This window comes from Physeter macrocephalus, unplaced genomic scaffold (genome assembly GCF_002837175.3).
Source record: "Physeter macrocephalus isolate SW-GA unplaced genomic scaffold, ASM283717v5 random_200, whole genome shotgun sequence".
Lineage (NCBI taxonomy): Eukaryota > Metazoa > Chordata > Mammalia > Artiodactyla > Physeteridae > Physeter > Physeter macrocephalus.
Genome location: NW_021145485.1, coordinates 88845 through 96479, shown reverse-complemented (window position 1 = coordinate 96479; position 7635 = coordinate 88845). Strand labels below are relative to the sequence as shown.

The window sequence follows — 7635 nt, the reverse complement described above, 5'->3', positions numbered from 1 at the left end:
CTTGACATGTATCATCTCCTGCCGTCCTCACAAAACCCTATAGAGCAGGCACTTGTATTTTTCCCATTTTACAGAGGAAGAGGAAATGGAAGCAAAGAAATGTCAAGTCCCCTATCCAAGGTCCTAGAGCTGCGACGTGGCCGTGCTGGATTTAAACCCAGACACTCTCGCTCCAGCGTGCACTGCTCTTAAACACTTACTTAGCCATGAGAGCTGCACAGAGATGGTCTGACACTCTGGGAGAAGGTCGCCAACCCTCCATCCCCAGAGGAGCCAGAGCCAAGAATGAACAAGTCATGGCTGTCCCGAATATGTCATGGAGGGGATTCAAGCAGCAGCAGAAGGGTGGACTAGGAGACTTTCCAGACTTCTTCCAGCTCTCAGAGAAGAGAATTCTGTGTCTCAGTCCATTTGGATTGCTATAACAACTGCCATAGGCTGTGTGGCTCAAAAAACAAACATTTATTTCTCCAAGTTCTAGAGGCTGGGAAGTCCAAGATCAAGGTGCTGGCAGATCCAATGTCTGGACAGCCGCCTTGTATCCTCACATGGCCCCAAGAGAGCAGAGAGAGGAAGCAAACTCTCTCCTGTCACTTCTTATAAGGGCACTAATCCCATCAGGAGGGCTCCACTCTCATGACCTAATCACTTCCCCAAAGGCCCCACCTCCAAATACCATCACATTGATACCATTAGGGTTTCAACATGTGAATTTGAGGGGAACACAAACATTCAGTCTGTAGCACTCTGTCATTTTATTCCTTTGCCCTGGGTCATTTTTGTGAGAGAAGAGTTATTTGGAGTTACTCTATCTGAAGTGGAAAGAGTACAAGCTTGGGAGTCAGGACCCCAGGTTCCAGCTTGAACTGCAGGCAGCTCTGTGCTCTGAAGTTCCTCAACTGTTAAAGATGGGAAATTTCTAACCCCTTCAAGTCCAGGATCCCACAGTTCTCTGATTTGGTGTCAGGGGAGGGAAAGGAAGACCACAGTAGTGATCCCACTTTGCTCCTTACACAAAAGCGATTCTACCTTGCTGGGACCCTGCCGTCACTTTTATCTTTAGAGGCGTGATGATTAGAGGACTGACTGAGAAGAAACCAGTTGGGTCAATATCAGGCCATCCATCCCCATGGAACTTGGCCTTTTTCTCACTTCAGGACTGAGAACCTGACCATCCAGGGCATCTCAAAATTAATCTTGCTTTTTCTCAACAATGGGCAAGGCCCAATGTCAGAAATACCCAGAGAAACTGTTGGAGCAGAATTCTGGCTACATTTGCAGATCGGCGTTTTGAAGGGCCACCCTGCATTTTTGCTGGACTGCTCCCTGCCTCATGGTTTTCCACCCCTCTGTTGCTTTTAGAGATGTATATTTATATACACATAAATATCTCTTTCCCTGAAGGACAGTGAAGCTCAGCCACTGGGAGTTCAGTGTGATCCTGTAGAATTTGTTGCGAAGGAATTTCACTGGGCCGGGGAGCAGAGACTGTGTATTCAGGACATTACCTGGTTAATAAAAAAAATTGCACAGCTCCCAGAAACACACAAGACTTCCTTTCCTATTTTTTCCACTTTAAAGTAACAAAGGGGGGACTTCCCTGGTGGTCCAGTGGTGAAAACTCTGTGCTTCCGCTGCTGGGGGGCATGGGTTCGATCCCTGGTCGGGGAACTAAGATCCCACATGCAGCGTCTCGCAGCCCTAAATAAATAAATTAATTAATTAAAAACAAATAAATTAATTAATTAACCAAGGGTATGTCGTTTCCCCCATTTTTGCCAATTTAAATTGCAATTATTATTTTTTGAGACAATAAGCAAACTAACAGTAAGGGTTAAATAATTTGTTAAAGGGTCGTGGGGTAGAGAGGAGTTGGGGTTTGAAAAGGGGGTTGGGGGGACTGGAATCTGCCAGTAGCAGCAATAAATGCAGAGTTGTGCCTCAGGCATAATATATCAAAGAAAATATAATGCATCCAGCTTAAAACTAATGATTGCCGTATAATTAGATGAGAAGCATTGTGCTATAAATGTGTATTCTTTAGCGTGCTGTGATTTTACTGTAAAAAAAAGAGAGAGAGCGAGAAAGAAGGAGACAGAAAAACACAGAGCCCAGCAACATACTATAAAAAGAACCTTCTGTTGACTTCTCTACTGTTTAGTATTCCTTGGCTGTTCTCCCTTGGGAGTGTGTAATTAGTACTTTATGAAGAGTACATTTAAAGCAGTTTAATATTCACCTCATTCAATCTGAAACAATGTGATCCATGCTTAGACAAATCGGTGCTCCTTGCTGACATAATCTGTCAGAACATTACCTCTGAAAAGACCTTTCAGGAGGTTTGGATGTTAATTAGTTGTCTATCATGTATAAACAGAGCATCGAGCAGAAGGGGCTCCGACAGGCCAGAGGGATACGTTGGGAAATGCATTTTGTATGAACGCGGCTTGCAGGGGGGTCTTCTCGCTCTCCCCACCTCCCCCCATCCCCCTCCCCCGTGTCAGCAACCACGCATGCTTTGGACCTCTTCCGGGCAAGAAAAGAGCTTTCCAGTGGCTTCACGGGGCACCTCCAGCCCCCAGAGGGGACTGGGGATGCTAAAGGGGTCCCCCGTACACCACCCCTGCCCCTGACACCTGCTGGCACCCCAGGAAAGGGCCACCTGCAAGTGTGGCAGGAAGCATGACCTCACAGGCCCAGCTGGCTTTCTGGGAGGCTCCAGGCTTTGGGCCCCGGCTGGGTCCCACCTCCTGTGGGTGGAGAGAGCCGGGAAGAGATGAAGGTGTCCTGATGCCCATCTCCTTGCTCACCTGAAAGCTCTGCTCCTCCAGGCAGCCAGTCCGCTGTAAACAGAGCTGCATGGTACAAAACAGGACTCCCCAACACGGGAATTCATGCAACTTCCCTCAACAGCCCGGCTTCTCAGAGGGCCGGCAAGGTTCAGAAGGTACAGGGCACGGAGTCCATTCCCAGCCTCAGGATGATCCTTTGCCAAAGTGCATCCTGCAAAGGCACTGCCTTTGTGAGCTGTCTAGGGATTTGAACTAGCTGTCCTTTATCCTGGACTTACAATGCCCTTGTGCAAAGCACTTCCTAGCATGTTGAAGGTGCTTACTAAGCAGTGTCAGGACATCATTCTGTTGTTCTTGCCAGGCTCGTGATTCCAAGATCGCATGGCAGCTGGCAGCAGGAACCTCCTCCCCGCCAGGGTCAAGGAAGCCCCACCCACTCAGCTGTGTCCCCCACTGGTCTTCCTTTCCCCGCTCCCAGCACACCACCTTCCTTCAGTGGGCCCAATGCCCACAGGCTCTGTATTCAACATTCCTTCCATGAACAACCACTAAGCGCCTACTGTGTGCACTGCACTGCACTACATTCTGGGGCAGCAAAGATACATAAGTCGTGGTCTCAGCTCACGGGCCATTTACAGACCCATAAACTTATTATCACAGTTTGGGGTAATTATAACTAGTGTCAGAGAGGCAATATCATTTAGTGGTTATGAGGGAGGGCACTGAGGTCATACTGCCTGGATTCAGATCCCAGCCTCACCTTGGGCAGGTTATTTAGCTGCTCTGAGCCTCGGTTTCCTTATCTGTAAAATGGGGATAAGACCCTTTCATGGGTTTTTGAATGTTAAATGGCATAATTCAGTAAAGTGCCTAGCGTAAGGTGGAGGATGTACTAAGTGCTCGATTAATGTTTGTCCCCCACCCCCAAAGAGTATAACAATCAAAGTGCCTGAAGGCAGAAGAGGGAGATACTAACTGTGCCTGGGTAGTCTTGGAAGGCTTCCTGGAGGAGGTGACATTTGAGCTATGTTTTAAAGGACTGAGTAGAAGTTTACCAGGTAAAGAAGTAACAGGATGGCTTTCTAGATACAGGCACAGTGAATTATAGGTGGAAAGGGGCACAGAAATAAGCAGGGTGTTGGCGATAGGAAGACATGGCCCCCTGTGCACCAAGTCACACTGCTGAGTTCCAGCCCGGGAGGCTGGTCACAGGTGACCCACCAGAACCAGCCACGGGATGGCACAAGTACACAGAAGGGAGTGCTCCAGGCTCCACAGCTGGGCGATGATGGGGTTTTTCCAGCAGCCGAGGAACTAGTCCTTTTCACTGTATTTCTCAAAAAGAAGAATCGCTCTCTTTTCGTGCCTAGCGCAGCCGTGGCTCACGGTCCCAAGAAACACCTGAAGCACATAGCAGCTCCAAAGCATTGGATGCTGGATAAACTGACTGGTGTGTTTGCTCCTCATCCATCTACCGGTCCCCACAAGCTGAGGGAATGTCTCAAGGAACACACTTAAGTATGCCCTAACAGGAGATGAAGTAAAGAAGATCTGCATGCAGAGTTTCATTAAGATTGATGGCAAGGTCCTCACTGATTTAACCTACCCTGCTGGTTTTATGGATGTCATCAGCATTGACAAGACTGGAGAGAATTTTTGTCTGATCTATGACACCAAGGGTCACTTTGCTCTTCATCGTATTACACCTGAGGAGGCCAAGTATAAGTCGTGCAAAGTGAGAAAGATCTTTGTGGGCACAAAAGGAATCCCTCATCTGGTGACCCATGATGCTCGCACCATCCACTACCATGATCCCCTCATCAAGGTGAATGACACCATTCAAACTGATTTGGAGACTGGCAAGATTACTGATTTCATCAAATTTGACACTGGTAACCTGTGCACAGTGACTGGAGGTGCTAACCTGGGAAGAATTGGTGTGATCACTAACCAGGAGACACAGCCTGGTTCTTTTGATGTAGTTCATGTGAAAGATGCCAACGGCAATAGCTTTGCCACCCGGCTCTCCAACATTTTCGTTATTGGCAAAGGCAACAAACCATGGATCTCTCTTCCTCGTGGAAAGGGTATCCACCTTACCGTTGCTGAGGAGAGAGACAAGAGACTGGCGGCAAACAGAGCAGTGGATAAAATGATCTCTAAGTGACATGATTGGAAAAGTCTTTGTACTTAAAGATAACTACCACATAATTTTTAAAAAAGAAAAAAAAGAAAGAAAGAAAAAGAATCAATATCTCAAACTCCCCTGGCCTGAGTATCCACCCAAACCTGAACCCACGAGCAGAGCTAGGCTCCCAGGAGGAAGTGGAACATCAGACCGCAAAAAAAAAAAACTCGCCGGCTCCAGCCCCTGCAGCTGTGAGCCTTCCCTACCCCCCCACCCCCCCACCCCGACTTCCTGCCCCAGCATTGCCCCGGGCTCACTGGGGGGATGGGGGGATGGGCATACAGCCCCCAGCACCGGGATGCAAAAGTGCTTAGTACATGGTGGCTCTTTTTATTAATGAAAAGAGCTTGCTCGGACCCACACTTTTTTCACAACTGCTTCCTTCTCTAGTTTTTCACTTGACAACAAGCCAGGACTCAGGAGGACCAGGGAGTCGCCGGTGTCCTCTCGGGAAAGCCCTGGGTCCCCCTGGGCCCCAGGTCTGTGTGGAGCCTCTTGTAGCCCCACAGACTCCCAGATGCCACCTCCCGCCCAAGACAAAGCTGGTGGTGGGACCAAGGTCCCAACCCTACAACCAGCCCCTCGACATAACCCCAGGTCTTCCTCTCCTCGTGAAACCCTGGGCCTCTGCCTTCCGAGCAGGGCCTTGGTTGGTCACCTTGTAGAATATCCCAGACTCTGGGAGGGTGCTGTCCTCCCCATCACACCAAGGGCAGGGTGGGCCGTCCCTCACTCATTGAGCAGTAATGATACCACCCCGCGTCTCTCAGGCACCTGCTGCGGGGTAGATGCTTTCTTTTGAGAACCCTCACCGCAGCCCTCTGAAGTAAGTAGGGACCATTACAGCCATGAGGCAGACAATTCACTAAGTCTCGGGGAGGTTGAAGAGAGATCCGAAGGCCCGCAGGCAGGCAAGCAGCAAAACTGGGGGTCTAGGCCTTTTCTACTTCCAAACTCCCCCGGCCCCCAATTTCACAGTAGGCCAGGCATCGCAAACTACAGCCCTCAGGCCAATTCGGCCTGTTTTTGTAAGACCTGTGAACTAAGAATGTTTCTTACATTTTTAAAGAGTTGTAAGAAAAGAAAGAAAGAAACAAAGAACAGGTGACCAAAATCGCCTGTGGCCCCGGAAGCCTCAAATATTTACCACGTGGGCCTTTGCAAAAAGTTTGCCAGCCCTGCCCTGGAGCCCATGGGGCCACCCAGGGAACATTTGATTCGGGACCAGACATTGGGTACCAGAGATCCAAGTGGAAAAGCCACAGGAGGGAAGACAGACGTTTGACCAGGACAATGCTGCTGTGTGACCCGCCGCTTCAAAGCTATTTTTAAAAAGGTCTTTAGTAGAGATGAGATCGGGCTGAAGGGAACACCAGTAATTTCTCTCTCTCTGCAGGCTTATAGCTGATGAAATTTTTCACACACAATGTCTATTTCATGTAGTTAGTATCCTCACTTTTTGAGTGAAAAGTGGAAAAGCTGAGAGGGGAAATGACTGATTTATGGGTCCCTAGTGAATATCCTCTCCAGGTTCCATGACCTCAAAGCCAGAGTTCTTTCCATCACACCAGGGCTGCGTCTGAGCCCCAGGGCATCTGGGGAAGGGAAGCAGAGAGACGGTGCCGGGACTGGCCAGGAGGGGAGCTAGTGTGGTGACCATTAGTCCCAGCGCCTCTTTCTTGGCATACAGATTGCCTTTATATGCATCTCAGAGTTCCTTTTTTTAACACAAGCCCAGCTATCTTGGAGCTGTTTCAGCCACTGAGTCAGCCCTCAAGAAAAGCACCCCAATTTGCTGTATCTCGGGGGTGATTCTAGCCCATACCCATCAAGCTAAATAACCGCCCTCAAGGGCAGGGATGCCTGATTTCTGCTGGCTCTGCCGCCAGCCAGCTTTGTGACCTAGAACAGGCCAGCGTCCCTCTCTGTGCCTCCCTCTCCTCCCTGGGAAACGGAGTCCCCACCCCCTCCTTAGCCCACATGGGACTGTGGGAAAGTGAATGAGATCATGTCTGTGTGGGGCTTGGCGGAAGGAAGCAGCAGTACAAGGTAGTATTATTTTCTGGGTCTAGCTGGGCAGTTGCCATGAAGCTGCTGAGATGTACAAGTCTTTCAACGGCCTCGGGAACCCATCCCAGGAATGCCATGGGAAGGCAGTGTATCAGAACCAGCTTAGGCTCCCAAGCCACTGGGGAGTGAGTTCAAAGCCCAGCTCAGCCACTTATCAGCTTTGGCAAACCACCCAATCGCTTTCAGTCTCAGTTTCCCCACCTGTAAAATGGGAATAATCCCAACCACAGAGGGCTGTGTGGTTAAGGATTAAATAAACTAACCCCCAGCACTCATGTCTATGAATACCGTGGGCCTTTGTCAGGACACCTCTTTGTGTTTTTCCCTGAACTGTCTCCAGATAAGCACAAATGTCCTCCCTCCACGTTCCCCCTCAGGACAGCCTTCTGCAGGAGGGACGGGCTGGGCTTACCAAGCACCCCCTCTTAAAAAAGAAAAGTGAGAACCAAAGCAGTGAGCCCAGGCGTCTCCTGGCATCACGCAGGCAGCCTGTGACCTGCAGGGCCCGGGGTCCAAGGCCAGGGGACTGGATGAGGCCGGATGTTCCCTGGAGCCCTTTCCCCTTGAGCAGTGGTGGAGAGGGGC

General features: G+C 49.7%; 1 pseudogene; it reads left to right on the top strand.

The window, feature by feature from the left end:
* The first annotated feature begins 3946 nt into the window (after nt 1-3946).
* Nucleotides 3947-4955, top strand: LOC102976972 (40S ribosomal protein S4, X isoform-like; annotated as a pseudogene).
* Nucleotides 4956-7635: the final 2680 nt, after the last annotated feature.